This window comes from Phyllobates terribilis, unplaced genomic scaffold (genome assembly GCF_046119375.1).
Source record: "Phyllobates terribilis strain yellow unplaced genomic scaffold, ASM4611937v1 Scaffold_2__4_contigs__length_985480577, whole genome shotgun sequence".
In the NCBI taxonomy this organism is placed as follows: Eukaryota; Metazoa; Chordata; class Amphibia; order Anura; family Dendrobatidae; genus Phyllobates; species Phyllobates terribilis.
In genome coordinates, this window is record NW_027362762.1 from 776562165 (window position 1) to 776582150 (window position 19986).

The 19986-nt window shown below is 45.4% G+C and overlaps 1 long non-coding RNA gene across 1 annotated transcript; it reads left to right on the forward strand.

The window, feature by feature from the left end:
- The first annotated feature begins 557 nt into the window (after positions 1–557).
- On the forward strand, positions 558–18499 carry LOC141252974 (uncharacterized). Its single transcript, XR_012314176.1, has 4 exons — positions 558–697; positions 1672–1814; positions 17367–17505; positions 17668–18499. It is a non-coding gene; the product is annotated as an uncharacterized lncRNA (long non-coding RNA).
- Positions 18500–19986: the final 1487 nt, after the last annotated feature.

The window sequence follows — 19986 nt, forward strand, 5'->3', positions numbered from 1 at the left end:
ATTTTTTATATCGTTATGAATGATACATAGCTACATACACATGCAAACCAGCCTTTACATGAAGGTCTAATTTCACAAGCAGCTAGAAGGATGTTTTATCTGGTGCCAAATAAAACAGGCGGAGTAATTCCACTATATAGAACCTTATCCTGTGTAAAATTAAAGCAAGTAATACATGAATAATTACCAGAGCCAACTATAATATGCAATCATTGCCTCAGGCACTATTTGCCTATTTTCCTGCTTTTGCCAAATAATCTTTGAAGTAGGATAATGAAATATGGCTCTCTTTGGACCACACATGTATGTTTGTACAAACAGTGACTGATTTTCCTGGAAATGTGCTTGAAAACATTTTATATCTCTGATCTCAAAACAAGACAGAAATAAGGGGATCATTTCAATGTTCACTCTAAATCATACATGTCAAATTATGGCCTGCGGACCAAATCTCTCCAGCAGGTTAATTATATTTGGCCCGCGACGCTGGCACTGCCTCCCCTCCCTCATCCCCCTCACCCGCATCACACTTTCAACTGTAACAGCATCCTGGATGCCGATACAGTTGAAAACAATGATGGAAGAGGGAAGCTGAGGTGGGCGCGATGACGTCACTATTTTGTGCCTGCTGTGCTGAGCAGTGAAGATCTTCAGAGCGCTCACTGCCCAGACCGGCGCAGCGGGGGAATGAGGAGAGGTGAGTATTTTTTTTTTTTAATGTGAGGCCCATTATTCTGTCTGGAGGACTATGTGGAGCCAATTATACTATATGGAGGGCTATGTGGGGCACATTATACTGTATGGAGGCTATGTGGCACCAATTATACTATGTGGAGGCCATCATACTTTGGCGGTGGGGTCGAGGGGTGGTACAGTAGGGTTATCTTACTGTTCCTGTGGAGGGTACTGCTGTGGAGCAATTCTTTATGGGGATATAATACTGTGTTTGGGGGCACTATTGTTGGCATCATACTTTATGAGGGCAATAAAAGGGCTTCAATAACAGGAAAAAGAGGGCCCCAAAGTTGTGAGATATGCTCTTCTGTGACCCCATCGAATACTAAATTTTTTTTTTGGGGGGGGGGGCAATTACAACTTCTGCTGTTGGGCCATGTGATTTTTATGTATGCCCCTGTCCACTTGGAAATACCCAGTGCTCTCAACATATGATCTGACTCTTACGATCTATTAATTATAATGTACTTTGTTTGTGGAAGAATCCCTTTAAGTTTGTTTGTTTATGAAAAGATTCATCATTATATGTAGACATTTTTATTAATAAATATAAAGGCTGGCCCGCGACTTTGTCCAAATTTTCAATTTTGGCCCTCTTTGTATCTGAGTTTGACATCCCTACTGTAAACGTAGACTCATAAATATATACAAAAATTTTAGTCTGCAGTTTGGCTCACATAATAATTCTTATCAATCCTTTCAAAGGTGGATTTGTAATTAGCAGACAGATATTTTATATGGATAATGAAGATTCATAAAGAAATTAACATTTACTTGTAGACAAAAGGCATTCAACAGTGTGAATCAGGGGATAGCTTTCACAACAAAAGGGAGCCACATATCATGCTCCCTAGAAGGTGTCTGTAATTGAATCAGAACTAAACTTAAAGTGTGTATTACATCATTAAATCTACTCTGCTTCATTCTGGATTTCAGCTCAGGTACACAAGTTGCAGATGTCCCTGCACTGTCACATCTGCCACCTTTGCTCTGAATTGACTGCACAGCGGCATCAGCACTGTCAGTGCTGCATTAAAAAGCTCATCCGAACCAAGGGCTTTGAAGATCCACCTCACCAGGTGAGACATAGAGACAGCTATTTTAGGTGCATGGCCACCCATAAACTGGATCTGATCATGATCTGAAGGTAAAATATCTCCTGCCTATGAAAATATTAAGACAATATAGATATTTTTTTCCATTTAAAGAATATTTTCTAATACACCTTGTTCTCTGGTTATCAAACTCAAATATCAGAAAGAAAGACTTAATGCCTTTTTTATCCCTAAATAAAGGACTCATGACAAGTGTTGAGCGAATGTGCTCAGATAAGGTGTTATACGAGCACGCTTGAGTCCTAAACTTCCAGCTGCGGCGATGCAAACATATTTTATGAGCATACCGAAAACAGTCATTTAGGATTTAAGCACCTTATCCGAGCACGTTCGCTCAACACTACTCATGACATATTACATAATCATAACAGCATAAATGCCATATATTTGATGCAAACTATATCGGGGCCATAATTGTCATGAGGAGAGATGAGCATCTGTTATTAGGGTGGTGGTGGCCTGACACTTTCTCCTGACCATGACACAAAGCACATTCATTCTGCTCCAGGGATGTACTGGTCAGCGTCACAATGTTCTGTGCAGGTGGACACGGCCTGAGAGTATAAAACTCAGGCATTCTCTGCCTAGAGCTGTTAGCTCTGCCTCTCCTCAATACCACCGGATATGCTACCTGCCAGAAAGCAGCTTGTTGACTAGGAGACATTGTGCAATTACTATGGAATCATCCTGTAATGAGGCGGAACAACTTCTGTGAAAAAACATCAGATTTTGAGTGCTGCAGCCTGTGTGCCACTGTTTGGTTGAAAGCAAGTATATGGCAGAGCAGAGAAAGTGGCACTCTGGATTTTATTGTGCGAGAGACAGTGATTTTATTTAAGAAAGGGGTGTATATTATTATATGACAAAAGAGGTGTGTAAATAATTAAGATTAATGATGATTAGTGATGAGCGAGTATGAATTGTTAATCCTTTTGGCAAGCATGCTCGGGTAAGAGGCTTTAACTAACAAAAAATAGCTAAGTAAAAAAGTATCTAATTTTTGACTTGCCAAGCTTGCACAGACACTTTATTAAATGAATAAGAAACAACACTATATAGTGTATCTCAATCTCATGGGCCCATGTGAGCATGAAAGCAAGTTGGATATTGTGGCACCCCAGGGGTCCAGTTGCCACAGTGGCATTGCCTCCCTCACAAGGGGTGATGCCATGCCTGGAAGCAAGGAGGGGTCCCCTAATCAGGTTTACCAGCATACAACACTTTCCTGGCTCCAGAACAGAAAGGGGAGCTCCTCCGCTTAAAACTGGAATCTGGAGGCGGGGTTAGTAAGAGTGAGTTGAGAGGAGTTGGAGACAGGAGAGCGATGAGGAAGGACCTGGGGAAGGGAGCTGTGTACAAGCTCGCTCCAGAGGAGAGAAGTGCAAATGAACCGGACACCAGAGTCCGTGGCTGCGGGGCACTGAAGGCCCAGCAGCAGAATCTGGAGGGCTGGAGACTGCAGGTCTCCTGGCCCCACCAGACGCCCAGCGGCACAGCAGCATCATAGGGCCCAGCACCGCCATGTGGGAGCGACACTTAAGGAAGGCCCGAACTGCCTGCCATACGGGTGAGGAAAAAGACGTTTTACTCAGGGACAAGGGCCGCAGCATAGCTTCAAGCAGCAGGGCCAAAGAGATTAGCGCAGAGGGAAGGCATACAACTTCACCTGGCGAGGTGGATCCCCAACTTTCTTCCAGACCGCCTGGACCTCTACTACCAGCTAGCACCCGTGCCCTGGTCAGCTTAACAAACTGCAAGTAAAAATAAGAGAAAACCGCCATTAAGCTGTGGACTTGTCATTATCTGCGCCATCACTTGCATTACACCGCACCAACAACATCTACTGCCAATAATCACCACCTACTGCCCTGGAGCTAAGCTCTGCCTGTGGAGAGCTGAACCAACTCTGCTGCATCACCCTCAGCTTCAGAAGATCTGCACCATAGGCGGATTATATTGAGGGCAATCTGGGCTACCGCCCGGGGCCTCGGGCCTCCAGGGGGCCCGGGGCTCCGGGGTGTCTATGGCCAGATTGCCTTCATTATATGTGCGACGCCGCGGCACATACTGGCAGACAGTGGCGGGGGGGGCCCTCGGACCGCTCTCCCAGCAGCAGCGCACAGATGCTACTCCTTCTCCGGCCGGTCCAGCACTGCAGCTGTTAACTTCCCTGTGCTGGCCCGGCCGCGTCACTGCTAGGAGACACGGCCCTGTGCGCGGCCGTGTCTCCTAACTGTGACGTCACGCAGTGCGCGACCGGCCTGCTGTGCTGCACCGGAAAGGAGCAGGAGGACTGGAGCCGAGCCAGGGGATGGTGAGTCTCTGTGTGTCTATGTGTGTATGTGTGTGTCTGTGTCTGTGTGAGAGAGTCTGTGTGAGAGAGTGTGTATGTGAGTGTGTATGTGTGAGAGTGAGTGTGTGTATGTCTGATTGAGTGTGTGTGTGTGTGTGTGTGTGTGCAGGCAGATATCATTTTGTGATATCTGTTTATATGTATTTTTGTGTTTGAAATGTGTTTATGCGTGTATGTATATGTCTGTATATGTTTTTGTGTGCGTGACTGTGTACGGCCTCCGGCTGTGTATAGATGGCACCGTGCGGCCTCCCGCTGTGTATAGATGGCACTGTGTGGCCTCCCGCTGTGTATAGATGACACCGTGCGACCTCCTGCTGTGTATAGATGGCTACGTGCAGCCTCCTGCTGTGTATAGATGGCACCATGCGGCCTCCTGCTGTGTATAGCTGGCTATGTGCGGCCTCCCGCTGTGTATAGATGGCTACGTGTGGCCTCCCGCTGTGTATAGCTGGCTATGTGCGGCCTCCCGCTGTGTATAGATGGCACCGTGCGGCCTCCTGCTGTGTATAGCTGGCTAAGTGCGGCCCCCCTGCCGTGTATAGATGGCTACGTGCGTCCTCCAGCTGTGTATAGCTGGCTACGTGCGGCCTCCCGCTGTGTATAGCTGGCACCGTGCGGCCTCCTGCTGTGTATAGCTGGCTACGTGCTGCCCCCTGCTGTGTATAGATGGCTACGTGCGGCCTCCTGCTGTGTATAGATGGCTACATGCGGCCTCCTGCTGTGTATAGATGGCTATGTGCGGCCTCCTGCTGTGTATAGATGGCTATGTGCGGCCTCCCGCTGTGTATAGATGGCTACGTGCGGCCCCCCGCTGTGTATAGATGACTACGTGCGGCCTCCCTCTGTGTATAGATGGCTACGTGCGGCCCGTTGCTGTGAATAGATGGCTACATGCGGCCTCCTGCTGTGTATAGATGGCTACGTGCGGCCTCCTGCTATTTATAGATGGCTACGTGCGGCCTACCGCTGTGTATAGATGGCTATGTGCGACCTCCTGCTGTGTATAGATGGCTATGTGCGGCCTCCTGCTGTGTATATATGGCTACGTGCGGCCTCCCGTTGTGTATAGATGGCTACGTGCGGCCTCCCACTGTGTATAGATGGCGCCGTGCGGCCTCCCGCTGTGTATAGATGGCTACTTGCGGCCTCCTGCTGTGTATAGATGGCTATGTGTGCTCCATATTGAGTCATACAATTAATGTAAGGCTATGTGCCCACAATGCAGAAATGCTCCAGATTTTTTTTGAGCGTTTCTGCATCTCACTGGCAGAAAAAACGCATGCGGATTGTACATGTGGATTGTATGACGCGCCCCCTGGGCCAGTGTTGTTTGGGGGATACCCGGAGCCGGATCAGATGGGGGTTGTAGTCTCCGAGTGGCGGTGACCCGGTCCGTGCCCAGGGTGTCAAGCTCAGTGTGTGGCAGTCCTACAGATGTTACTGGATGTTCTTTAGTGTCGACTACGCCACCCGTTGATTTGCGGTCACTACGGCCGCCGCTGCAGCAGGGTCCGCTGAGGCTGGTGGTGTGTGTGCAGCTCAGGTAGTATAACCCCCAACGGGAGGGGTATAGCCTCAGGGGGTCAGTTGTAGAGGGTGGTGGTTGTGGTGGTGCAGTGAGAGTGGTAATAAGACTCCGAGTCGGGCTGTGCAGTTCAGGGTTTTACTTACTGCTTTTGTGTTGGTCACTCCGGCCTTGAGTGACCGCCCGAGCCGTGCTGCGTCCACCAGGTCCTGGACTCGGCCAACCCCCAGGTGATTCTGGAGCGTGGTCCTGAGCTCCCTTTCTGACTTGTCCTTCTCTCTGGCCTTCCCCACCAGAGATCCACCTAAGTCCGGCTCCCTCGGGCCTCTTGTTGGTAAAACCCTTGTCTCTGGGTTCCCTGACCCTATTCACGGTTTGCCTTCCGGGTGGATTTAGTGGGTGGTCGTGGCAGATCCTGCCCACGACCTCCGGTCTCTGGCTAAGGATTAGGGCCCTCCGCCAGCTTGGGATCCGGTACCCTTGTGCCAACTCTTCACCCTCTGGTCTAATTTTGGGTTCTTGGAGTTCCCTCTCCTCCCCCTCTGGGTCCTTCTTTCTCCTCTCTCTCTCTCTTGGCCTTGGAGCTGGCTGAGCTGCTCTGCTTCTCTGACTCAACTCTGACAGACTGACCCTGATCTAAGATGGTTCCCACCTTATATACTCCCTCTATGTGTGAGCTCAGGTGACCAGCACCCAATGAGCTCCTAGCATTACCCAGACTGCTCCCCCTATCTGCCCCTACACTACTGGGATGTTCCACCCCCCTCCCACTCCAGCCAGGGACAGACACTGTCGTTCCTGCACATTTCTCTAGTGGGAGTACCATTGGTCTGTCCCCCGGAAATGGGATGTGTGTAGTGCATGCAGCCTACTGAGCTCAGTTCCACACTCCATCCTTACCCGGGAGTGGAATACCACACCTCTGGCTTGAGGTGCAATACCCCTGTAGCAGCCGAATCCTCAGGGTGCTACATTTCCCCCTGGTAAACCACAGCACGTCCTCGGGCTGTAAGATATAAAAACATCCAAAACATACAATTTTTTTTTTTTTTCATAAACATAAGCATATAAAACATCACATAAAACTTTTCATAAAAACTTTTCATAAATAACGTCCTTGTAAACACTCTTGCTCCTCCGGCCACGGTGCAACTTGTGACCGGGAAAAGCGCGACAGTCTCTTTAAGAAAAACAACAGTTTACTATAAAACCGGTAGGGGGCGCCTTAGGAAGCGCAACTATATACAAGGGGAATATGGCCGCTCTCAGTCCTCGGCCAGGTAATGGGAATAGGGACACACGGGTTAACAGTTCACTCTTGTCCCAACGGGGACTTATTTAAAGCAGCAACAGTTCACTGTACCCCGATGGGTAACTATTTACAGTCTCTTTACCGTACTTTAACGACGGCGTCCTCCTGCTCCTTCTTTGGATTTAGACCCGTCCGGGTCCTCCTGCTCCTCCTCACACCGCAGCTCCTCCTCCGTCAGGCGATGTACATGGAGGGCGTAGGGTCCTTTGGCACACTTGTGCCGGGTGAAGGTGACCTCGTCCCCTATGTACAGGTCACGACCTCTGTGTCCCTCCGGCAGATGGCTTTCTACGTCTCTGCGTGTGACAAAGACGTCGCCGGGGGTATGATGGTCTTTTATGAAGCCCCACCCATGCTGCAGGTTGAATTTAATCACAGTCCCGGTGGTACGGGGACCATGAGCTGCACGGGGGTTCCTCCTGGTCCGGCTCTTCTGCTCCGCGCTCCTTATCTGTGCTTGCTGTTCCCGGACCCGCCTCTCTCTCCGCTCCTTCCCGAAGACCTCGAGCTGCTGGCGGCAGCACTCTGCACGCTCCGCTGCGGCCGCCCGAGTCTCCTGAGTGAACCCCATGAGGTCTCCTCCGGTGGGGTCCCACTCAAACTGTGCCTCCTCTAGCGGGGGCTGGGTCCTCCTGACGGGCTTCGGAACCGGAATCAGGGGTTCATCTAGGGGTCTTTCTTTCCGGAGTCGGGGATGGTGAAACTCCGGTGGCCATATGAAGGGCTACCCATCCAGGCACGTATGCTGGGCGAACAGGTCCTCACCCAGGTGCGGTACTTTGGGTGTTATGGGCGCTGTGGTGGTAGCGGCGCCCGGGTTGACCAGGCCTTGCGACCAGGCTTGGGGCACGCTAAAGGAAAAGGGCACCGTAAGAACGGCGGCGCCCGTGGTTACTCGGCCCTGCGACCAGGCTGGTGGCTCCGCGGAGGTAGGGGGCGCTGTTGGAATGGCGGCGCCCGGGGGTACTAGGCCTTGCGACCAGGCCGATGGTATTTCCTGCTTTGCCGCGCTCAGGGTCGAAGCGCGTGACGTCACAGGGGTCGCGGCCGCGGTTTCCGGTTGAGGCCTAGTCTGCGGCGGTGACGATGCAGCGACGGGCACGGCAGGGGGAATTTCGGGCTCTGCGACGGGGAGCTGGGGCAGGTACACGGTTTCCCGGCTCGGGGTAGAGACGTCCCCTTTACCTGCCTCCGTCCGTTCAGCTCCCTTCTCGGCGCCGTCTCCGGCCTTGAGTCCTCCTGCACCATCCTCAGAGGCGGTCTGTCTCCTCGTCTCGAGTGGCGTGCTCCGCTGACGGGTTTCGGTCCGCTGGGCCATCTCCCGGCTCCACTCCGCCAACGTCTCTCGCTGCACCCGGGCCATCCTCCGTGCGAGGCCCTCCAGCGCAGTCTGTGCACACTCCCGGTCTCGGGGGAGCTGTGCCAGGACCTCCACTAGGCCTAGTGGAGTTGTGGCTTGTAGCAGGCTCCTGACCACTGGGTCGGTGCTGCCTGACTCTCCCTCCATCTACGGGTAGGCTCTCTCTGGACTCCTCTCCAGACTTCTTGTCTCCGGGTTCGCTCTCTCCAGACTGCTCCTGGCGACACCCATCTTTGCTCTCTTGTTCTGTCTCCGCCCACATTGAGGGTGGTCCCGGGGCAACTTTGTGATTGTCAGTTCCAGGGGCAGTTCTCTTACGCTGATGGACACTTCCAGCTTCACAGTCTCTGTTGGTGGGCGCGGTTTCCGCTTTTGGCGCCATTCTTCGACCTGGCCCACGATGGGAGGTGGCCTCTTGCCACCCTCTGGCACGCCCATAATGGCGTCCGCTCTTCCAAGGCGGGAAATCTTTGGAAATGGCGGGAATCGTCTCCCAGTGGCGGGAAACTCCATGGATGGCGGGAAAAAGCTGCAAATGGCGGACAACCGGCGGGAAACGACCTGTGATGGGGTCCGTTGGCGGGGACCCTCCGGAACCGGCGGGAGACTTCTTTTTTAGGTAACGGTGAACTTTTCTTCAGGCACGCAGTACCCGGTTGTTGCGGGCATGTTATCCTGCCGACTACGCCAAAGTTGACGCGCCCCCTGGGCCAGTGTTGTTTGGGGGATACCCGGAGCCGGATCAGATGGGGGTTGTAGTCTCCGAGTGGCGGTGACCCGGTCCGTGCCCAGGGTGTCAAGCTCAGTGTGTGGCAGTCCTACAGATGTTACTGGATGTTCTTTAGTGTCGACTACGCCACCCGTTGATTTGCGGTCACTACGGCCGCCGCTGCAGCAGGGTCCGCTGAGGCTGGTGGTGTGTGTGCAGCTCAGGTAGTATAACCCCCAACGGGAGGGGTATAGCCTCAGGGGGTCAGTTGTAGAGGGTGGTGGTTGTGGTGGTGCAGTGAGAGTGGTAATAAGACTCCGAGTCGGGCTGTGCAGTTCAGGGTTTTACTTACTGCTTTTGTGTTGGTCACTCCGGCCTTGAGTGACCGCCCGAGCCGTGCTGCGTCCACCAGGTCCTGGACTCGGCCAACCCCCAGGTGATTCTGGAGCGTGGTCCTGAGCTCCCTTTCTGACTTGTCCTTCTCTCTGGCCTTCCCCACCAGGGATCCACCTAAGTCCGGCTCCCTCGGGCCTCTTGTTGGTAAAACCCTTGTCTCTGGGTTCCCTGACCCTATTCACGGTTTGCCTTCCGGGTGGATTTAGTGGGTGGTCGTGGCAGATCCTGCCCACGACCTCCAGTCTCTGGCTAAGGATTAGGGCCCTCCGCCAGCTTGGGATCCGGTACCCTTGTGCCAACTCTTCACCCTCTGGTCTAATTTTGGGTTCTTGGAGTTCCCTCTCCTCCCCCTCTGGGTCCTTCTTTCTCCTCTCTCTCTCTCTTGGCCTTGGAGCTGGCTGAGCTGCTCTGCTTCTCTGACTCAACTCTGACAGACTGACCCTGATCTAAGATGGTTCCCACCTTATATACTCCCTCTATGTGTGAGCTCAGGTGACCAGCACCCAATGAGCTCCTAGCATTACCCAGACTGCTCCCCCTATCTGCCCCTACACTACTGGGATGTTCCACCCCCCTCCCACTCCAGCCAGGGATAGACACTGTCGTACCTGCACATTTCTCTAGTGGGAGTACCATTGGTCTGTCCCCCGGAAATGGGATGTGTGTAGTGCATGCAGCCTACTGAGCTCAGTTCCACACTCCATCCTTACCCGGGAGTGGAATACCACACCTCTGGCTTGAGGTGCAATACCCCTGTAGCAGCCGAATCCTCAGGGTGCTACATGTACATGCGTTTTTCCTGCCAGGGACATGCGGATGTGAAGCGTTCTTCACATGCATTTCTGCATGCAGGCTGACAAACGCTTTCCAAGCGATTTTAGCATCACTTGGAAAGTGCTGGACAACTTGGTCACACTATATAAATCCATGCAACCAGCATGGATTTATATAGTGTGACCGTAAAAGAATGGTAAAAAATAAAAAATATATACTTACCTTCTGATGGCCTGAAGACGTCAGCTGTCACATGACTAAATGACGTCACGGCAGGTCCTTTTCAGACCATCGCGAGCTGCCGGCAAGCCAGGACGCATCAGATAAAGACACCCGGGGCCATCAGAAGGTAAGTATAATATTTATTTTTTATTTTATTATTTTTTTACAGGTTCTCTGGTACCCAGGTCCAGAGGAGAGTCTCCTATCCTCCACACCCGGGTACCATCCGCACATTGAAACGCATGGATTCTGCATGTACAGATGCAGTGATGCATAATCCATGCGTTCCAATGCAAGTCAATGGCGGCCAAAACGTCACGCTTCCGCAGAATAATTGGTAATGCTGCGGATTTTTCCGCAATGATAATCCGCAGCGGAAATTTCAGCAGCATGTGCACAGCACATGTGGTTTATCATTGGGGAACATGGCAGACCTTCTACCAAGTGTTTTTTAAGTGTTTCTGCAGCGGAATTGCCGCTGCGGAAACGCTTAAAAAACGCATAGTGGGCACACAGCCTAAAAAAAAATATTATAATTAATATTGTGCCAAATTAATTTTGCGTGAACTATCACATGATCTATCACAGTGGATCATGTGACATGTGATACATCAGGTGTGTGCGTGTGGGAGGGGGGGCCATGCCTTCTAAACTGCCCGGGGCCCTTGCTACTCTTAATCCATCCCTGATCTGCACCGCAGCGGCGGCCCCATATAACTGCAAACCACAGGTGGCGTCACAAACGCTATCTCTAAGAACTTTATTCCCCTTTTACCTTTTCCTTTAATTGACCATCCTGGGTCACGGACCGGGTCACTGCCACCGTGACATCCCCCAGCATCGACTGGCCCAGCTACCAAGTACCCACGGCCCCAGGGGGCGCGTCAATATTGTGGTATTTCACAGCTGGGAGGAAAAACAAAAATAGCTGAAAAATTAACTTATGGTAGATTAATATGTAGTCGAATAACAGTGTCATATTAAAAGAATGTAAAAAGTGTAAAATATATATTGAGCAGTAATTTGCCTGGCTCTTAACTTAAGTGGAGCCACTTTACCTTGATGATCATGGTTGAAAAGCTACATTTGAAATTCACATTTCTAAAAACAGGTGTTAGAAAAAGAAAGACAAACAGTCTGTGGTAGATCCTGTGCTCCCAAAATAGAAAAAGTCTCACACCAGGAAACATGGCTGTTGCTGAGATGACTAAATTAGAACTACTCCATATTATGTGTTAAGACGCCTATAGTAATTATTTCTGCAGGTACCAGAAGTTAGATAATTTGGGTACAAGTGTTTTACCTTACAGATTTGTCAAATGAACCAGCTGGATTCATTGTAAACTCAAATGTCAGGGACAGGAGTAAACTTGAGAATACTGGTTATCATTGACAACCTGTCAACCTATTCTTACTATTTACTGCCAACTGTCGCTATCAGGGCCTTTATACAGAATAACCAGTCTCACAGCTGTAAACTGGCACTACGGAGAGAGTAAAGGCAGTTTGTTAGTGCAGTACCACTCTAAAGGTGAAGCCACGTGAGACTGTGTTCTGGATTCCCAGAGTACATTGTGATACATGTTTTCATAGACTTTGATTGGCACTTCAGTTTTTCACAAAGTTGCATTTGCCATACATCACCTCCACTACCATTCGCCTGTAAAAATGTCATTGCAGTACTGCATCAAGATTACTAATGCTGTAAGGCAGTGTTGAAGAGTTGAAGCATGGGTTCCCTGCAAAGCGAGGTTTGCAACCCCTAACCCAGTAATAATACCCCTTGAGCGCCTGCTTATAACAAATAATTCTCCCTGAGTGCCCCCTTCTTTAATGTTGCTTTAAAAAGTAATAATGCTCCCTGAGTGTGCCCTCAAAAGGTAATTTTGCCACCTTTAGGCCATCTCCACCTGCTATCAATCTGATTGACCTAGTCCTTTTCTCTGCTCCACACTAAGCGGGCAGGCAGAGGTGGTGCAATGCAATAACATAATTTTGCCTCCTGTGCCAGGGCAATGACATCTTGTAGGCCTACAGCATACCTTGTAGGCCTACAGCATACTGTGGTCCATAGGGAAGAACGAGGTATAAAATTTGGCTCCTACCCTACCACAGGATCCAACTATGTTTGCATCATATTGACACCACTACAGATGAGAATGGGGCTTGCTCGGAGATACAAAACACCCAGCCAAGATCTTCAATTGCTTCTTACTTTTTTGCATCGAGGGCAACCACCCCTGTGACCATTTCCCTCCCCGCCTTGCTATGCGAGTGCAGTAAGCAACATTATAGTACAAAAGACACTTACATAAATTATTATTTATATATAATGATTTATATAAATCAAAATGTAACAAGAAAGCAAAAATATACTTTTTCATCCAAGTATAGTGTTCTTGGGACGGATGCTCAAGAGACTGCTTAGATCTGCAACCTAGAACTTACTTTGAGATATTCCACTTAGTGGTAGCAAATTTTGTAAGGTATTTAACCTATAGTCATTGATGGGCTGTGATATCTATTCTCTATTGGGTTTATGTTTTTTGAGGAGAAAATTTTTGTTGGGCCTGCATCTTATGGTACATTCATTTTCTGGTTTTCCATAGAGTGACTTTCATACATTAGCACAAGCAGAGAGTGGTTACAAAGAGAATCTCCAGTTCTTGAGGATCTGTCATGCACATAGACAGTCCATTCATTTTAATGTGAAATGTGTCATGCTGCATTTTTTCTAGGATTTTTCACCCAAATAGTGAAACACTTGTCCAACAAATTGCAGCTTTGCTTTGGGGAAGTCTCAGCACCCTGCGAACAGTTTATCATCAGGACTCTCTTCTAACAAAAATGCCCACAACTCCTTAAATCCACGTATACAAAATTTATAACTTTACGCTTTCTACATGGGTTCCAGTTTGCTTTTTTTAATATATTAAATGATTTGTGTATTCATGAAGCTTATTTTACTGCAGAAAGTGATGAGGTTTATTCCTCAAACTATCATGGTTATTAAAACACTTTGAACATGCTTAGTATTTGAAGAGTGCAAAGACAAATTGTAATATTTAGAACCACATGTAGAAAGTCTGGACACCAGCTGATTATTCGATCCACTGGTGGAGCGTAAGAAATCTGCGCCAGCTAAGCCCAAGCTTGACCACAAGGTTTAGTAAAACACAAAAAAAGACATATGGGAATAAAATTGAAAAATATAGAAGAAAGGTTTCATTTTACTTGGATATTATAAGTCTATTAGCATTTGCATGAAGAGATTTTAGATTATGGAAACCTCTTGCAGCCTCCCGGAATGCAGTACCTGGGCTGACTATTGGAGGACAACATCTGTACTTACCTTGCCTTCTACTGTTCTCCATTACTGCTCTGTTCTAATTTGGAGGACCATCACACAGCAATGACATTCTCTTGAATCGCTTATTATTAATTATTCTCGCTCCTTTCATTCTTGATGCTAGTTCACACTTTACAGTAGTCTCTGCTACTTCCTTTGAAGTTTTTTTTTACTTTTCTGCCCATAATTTTTCTTAGTTTACAATTTTCAGACATAAATTTGCTCATGTCATCACCCTGGATATCAATGGACCTAGAAAAGGGATCTATTGGTTCACATGGGAAGATTTCTCAAAAGGCCTCAGTAGTAACAAACGAGATGCAAAAGTTGTGCAGGTACAAAAAAATAAAATTGTTCTGATTTGAGCAGGCAATGTGGAATGTATAGTGGTACCATGCTCCATATTTGACAAGATTGCCCTCAACTTACATCATTTTGGAACTCAGTGCTTTTCCCTTACGAGATGTCCAAATAATCTTGTAGTCAATGCTCTTGTACTTTTTCTTTGCAAGAAATAAACCATTTCACAGCAAGAGGGACAGGTAATCCCACCAATTTCTCACACTAAAGAGAGAGACAAGCATGTTCAGCCACCTCTCCATTCCTTCAGTCAGTCCAGGGCTGCTTTTAATTAGAGCTGGACCCTTCTAGCTAGTTATATTTGTATACCTTGGCCTTATGAGAGATAAGTTTAAATTTGAAAGTATAGGTTCCCATCTTTGGGGTACAACTTGTGATGACAGATTGGTACACGCGGACTGGCCAATTTGTGTGCTAAGTACAGTACCTCAATACTAAAAGTATAATCTAAATTGCAACAATGCAGTTGTTATATTAAATGCTCACATATACTTTACTGCACTTTAGTTGTTTGTATTTTTGTATTGAAGTCACTGCAGATTGCAGCTGTTCACGTTTGACACATTACGTGGTCAGTTTTTTTTTTTTTGCCACCTCAGTATTCACAAAAGCCTTGTTGTCAAGACAGGTGCTGGACTCAGTGGTGGAGTCTTTAATATATGACAACCCCTTACATGATTCTCTGTTTTAAAGAGGCTGCTGTAATCATTAGGTTAGATTTTGAGTTTCTATATGCAATCATAAATGTTTGCATTCTTTGGCAACATGGAAAAATTGAAAAAATTATGAGGAGTTACAATTATTAAGTTTTATGAACCTAAAAATAGAAAACCACTTCAACTAAAGGAAGTTTTCATCCACGAAGTGTAGTCTCAGAACCAGTCTCAGTGAGGTCTAACGTGCTGATCCACCATTAACATGTGCAGTATTCCAATGGTTATTTTGTTCTATAGGCTTATATCTATCTATCTATCTATCTATCTATCTATCTATCTATCTATCTATCTATCTATCTATCTATCTATCTATCTATCTATCTTATCTATCTAGTAAATAGATGTACTCCAGTGGTAGGAACTGTCCAAATGATAGTCGACACTCACATCTTCTTAAAATAATTGCTTTATTGATCCAGTAACATATAAGGCAAAAAAAAATGGTGGTCCTTTGTCAAACCTGATTAAAGACAGATGAGCAGCAGAGGATATGCACAGCTGACTTGATTAAAACCATGTTCAGATGAATACAAGAAACGCATGAAACCAAGTAAGTACTGACACAGAAAAAAATCATGTGTTAAATACACATGAATAAAACATATACATAAATCTTCAGACATAAAAAATGTAGATAACATGTTGATTTATAATGAATAATCAAATCTGATCTTTTATTGGAGTACTGGAGTATTTTCCCATTCACCTGGACAGGTGAGCTGATTACACCTTTTTTATATATACTGTCATGGCCGAAGGCGTTGGCACCCTTGTAATTGTTTCAGAAAATGAATAAATGGACTATTTCTCCCAGAAAATTATTGCAATTACATGTTTTATTATACACATGTTTATTTCCTTTGTGTAAGGAAACTGAAAAAAAGGCAAATTGGACATAATTTCACGCTAAACCCCAAAAATGGGCCAGACAAAATTGTTTGCTACTTTCCAAAATTGTGGGTAACTAACTTTATTTCAAGCATGTGATGCTCATTAAAACTCCTCTGTGGCAAGTAACAGATGTGGGCAATCTGAAAATCTCACCTGAAACCAGATAAAAAGGGGAGAAGTTGACTCAATCTTTGCTTTGTGTGTCTGTGTGTGCCACACTAAGTATGAAGAACAGAAATAGGAGAAGAGAACTGTCTGTGGACTTGAGAACCAAAATTACTGAAAAATATCAACAATCTCAAGTCCATCCCCAGAGATCTTGATGTTGCTTTGTCCAAGGCGCGCAACATAATCAAGAAGTTTACAACCCAAGGCACTGTAGCTAATCTTCCTGGACATGGACAACAGAGAAAAATGTATGAAAAGTTTCAACGCAGGATAGTCCAGATGGTGGATAAGCAGCCCATATCAAGTTCCAAAGAAAGCTGCAGACTCAGGGTGCATCAGTGTCAGCAAGAACTATCCGTCAACATTTGAATGAAATGAAAAGCTATGGCCAGAAACCCAGGAGGACCCCACTGTTGAAACAGAGACATAAAAAAGCTACACTGTAGTTTGCCAAAATGTACGTGAGTAATCCAAAATCCTTTTGGGAAAGCATCTTGTGGACAGATGAGTCCAAGATTGAACTTTTTGGTAAAGCACATCATTATTCTGTTCACCAGAAACGGAATGAGGCCTACAAAGAAAGAAGACAGTACCTATAGTTAAATATGGTGGAGGTTCAAAGATGTTTTGGGGTAGTTATACTGCCTTGGGTACTAGGTGCCTTGACTGTGTGCAAGGAATCATAAAATCTGAAGATTACCAAAGGATTTTGGGTCACAATGTAGTGCCTAGTGTCAGAAAGCTTGGTTTGTGTCAAAGGTCATGGGTCCTGCAGGACAATGACCCAAAATATACTTCAAGAAGCACCCAGAAATGGATGGAAACAAAGCACTGGAGAGTTCTGAAGTGGCAAGCAATGTGTCTGGATCTAAATCCCATTGAACACCTGTGGAGAAATCTTGTAATTGCTGTTAGGAGAACGCAACCTTCAAGTATGAGAGACTTGGAATAGTGTGCAAAAAGAAGAGTGGTCCAAAATTCCAATTGAGAGGTGTAAGAAGCTTGTTGATCTTTATAGGAAGCGATTGATTAGTTATTTATTCCAAAGGGTGTGCAACCAAATATTAAGTTGAGGGTGGCAACAATTTTGTTTAGCTAATTTTTTGTGTTTTCTGTGAGATTATGTCCAATTTGACTTTTTTCTCAGTTTTTTTTGTGTTGTTCCAATACACACAAAGGAAATAAACCTGTGTATAACAAAACATTTGTAATTGCCATAATTTTCGGGGAGAAATACTTCATTTTCTGGAACAATTTCAAGGGTGCCAACACTTTCAGTCATGACTGTATGTTTGTATACTGGACACAGTGTATTTGTGAATCTGCATAATAATTCAATACTAAAAGTTTGAGGGCACTTTTTATGTTTCTTTTGTAGGTTATATTGAGGGGTATGGGTCCATCCCGGGTTTTGCACCCTTATCCAACCATCTTTTCCAGAAAGATTTTACTACAAGCTAAACCTGATTCCTATCTATTCCCCATTTTATTTGAGGCCTATCTGAACACATGAAAAGGTGAGTTGTTAGAGTTAGGGACTATCCATATTAGGTCACCTTTTTGTATTTGAATGGCTTTTACGCTTTTTGATCATAAAATGTTAATAAACTAACTTACTTTTCTGCATATAGCAATAGTGGAATTCATGTATTCATTAATTATAGTGTTCTGACTTATAGTGTTTGCATATACCGTGGCAAGACTCAGCACAACAACAAGACATGAATTTGTTATTCTGCATTCGTCAGGTCTCTCTCCCGAAACATTTAAACCAGACTGTGTTTTTTATATGTGCTGTTCAATCTCTTTTTAAGAAGCACCAACAAATTGGCAACATTTCCTACAGTAGATGCAGTGGTTGGCCAAGGAAACACATCATGTTTCTTCCGTTTGAAATCAGAGGATGTCCAGCAATGCCATTAGATAAAAAGTGGTCTTCATGAAGAAATGCAGAAAAAAAATATGCCTTTGAAATGGAAACAGGACCAAATAACTAAATTATGCAAAAAAACACAGGCACCTTGCTGAAGAAAAATGTCAGCTGTGCTCTGGACTGATGAGTCAAAATTTGAAATATTTGTCTGTATCAGAAGGCCGTTGTTAGCTAAAGGGCTGAAGAGCAGTACAACTACAGACAACAGTAAAGTATGGTGGAGGTTCTTTACAAGTTTGGGGCTGCACTCAAAAAAATAAAGTTGCGGATTTTGTCCTCAGTGCTGATAAATACAGGCAGATACCTACCCATCATGCAATAACATCAGCGAAATACCTAATTAGGCAAATGTATTCTGCATCAGAACAACAAAACCTAAACATACAACCCAGGTAATTAAGAAATATCTTCAGTGCAAAGAAGAACAAGGGCCCTGATCTCATCACCATCAGGTCTGTCTGTGACTGTATGAAGAGGGAGAAGAAATTGCACAAGCCTACATCCACAGAAGATTTGTGGTGAGTTTTTCAAGATGTTTGGAACAACTTCCCTGACGAGTTCCTTATAAATTGGTGTATAGGTGTACCTAGAAAAGTTGATGCTTGATGCTCTTTTGAAGGGAAAAGATTGTCACACCAAAGATTTATTTGATTTAGATTTCTCTTTTGTTTATTCACCTTGAAATTTGTTAAATGTTAAGAATAAACTATTAACACTCCTAATATTTAAAGCATTCTTCCTTTGCATTTTTTTCAACATCTGCCTAAGGGTTTTGCACATTACTGTATATTATATTGGATTTTCTTTACAATACTATGGTATAACTGCTCAGTGTCTTTACCTATATTTTATATGCAGTAAATGTATATCCAGTGGCATTTTCCATATTTATTTTAATTTGCAATATCATGTTTATTCATATATAATTTTGATTTATATTGAATACATACTGATAGAGCATTAATATATCAACATGCCATGGAAGACTAGATTTATCTCTAGGTTATCACAGTACATTCATTTCGAAATATGTAAATATTATACCATGATCTGATGCAGACTCTCTTTGTAGATTTTGGTTTAGTATTATAATGAGTTTTGGCATTAAAAATACAAATGCAGTAAAATAATTAATTGATTAGTATCTTCACAATATAAACTGTACATATTATTGAATAGATCTCTTAAAGCTCACCAGGCTGAAGAATTATGTTGAATATCCAGAATTAAATTGGCTATATAATCCTTTCTAAGAGTTTTCCTACCTGAGATCAAAATGAGAATCCTATGAGTCAAGCTAAAGAGTGACTTCGTGTTTTCAATGTATCCATAAGCTACTTTAAATCTCCATCCACCACTGACCTCAATGTCCCTCCTCCCTGTCTCCTTCTGAAATCATGTGTTGTGCTGTACAAGCTGCAGCTTGTCAATCCGGATAGGTGAGCGGAAATTAACATTAGCTCATTAATACAATGGACTCATTATATGAATTTTAAAAGTAAGTGACACCAGCCTAATCAGGTCTAAAATAGCTATTAAAATGTATACAGACTGCATTAAGAAATACAGTGACACATCTTGTCAGTCTTTTAATGAAAGAACGATCAGCCTCTTCAAACTAGTATATAACTCATAAGTTACTAACAGTACCCTGAATTTCCTGGGGCACATGCATTCTTGAACAGTTCAGATGGAATTATAAGCATTTATTTTTTACCTGTTACATGCTGGATTACCTGCAAGGCACAAAGGAACACTTTCCATCTATAGTACTCGCTGAGTTTGAAAGTTTTAAACCCTCATGAGTAAGTAAACTTTAGACTGTTTATGTCCTTGCTGTTTTAGTCCCTTGAGCTTTGGAACAAATACATAATTATGAAGTAAGGGGCAAGAATATGCCATACGAAAATGAAATAGCATGCAACAGCTATGGGACATTTGAAGAGAGGAGACACAGTTCTGGTTTGTTCACTTATGTTTGGGAGATGAAAATCTGTGCAAATTTTCACTTTTCCGATTGACTACATTATTGGCAAGTCAGTAGGTATGAATCATCCCACGGAAC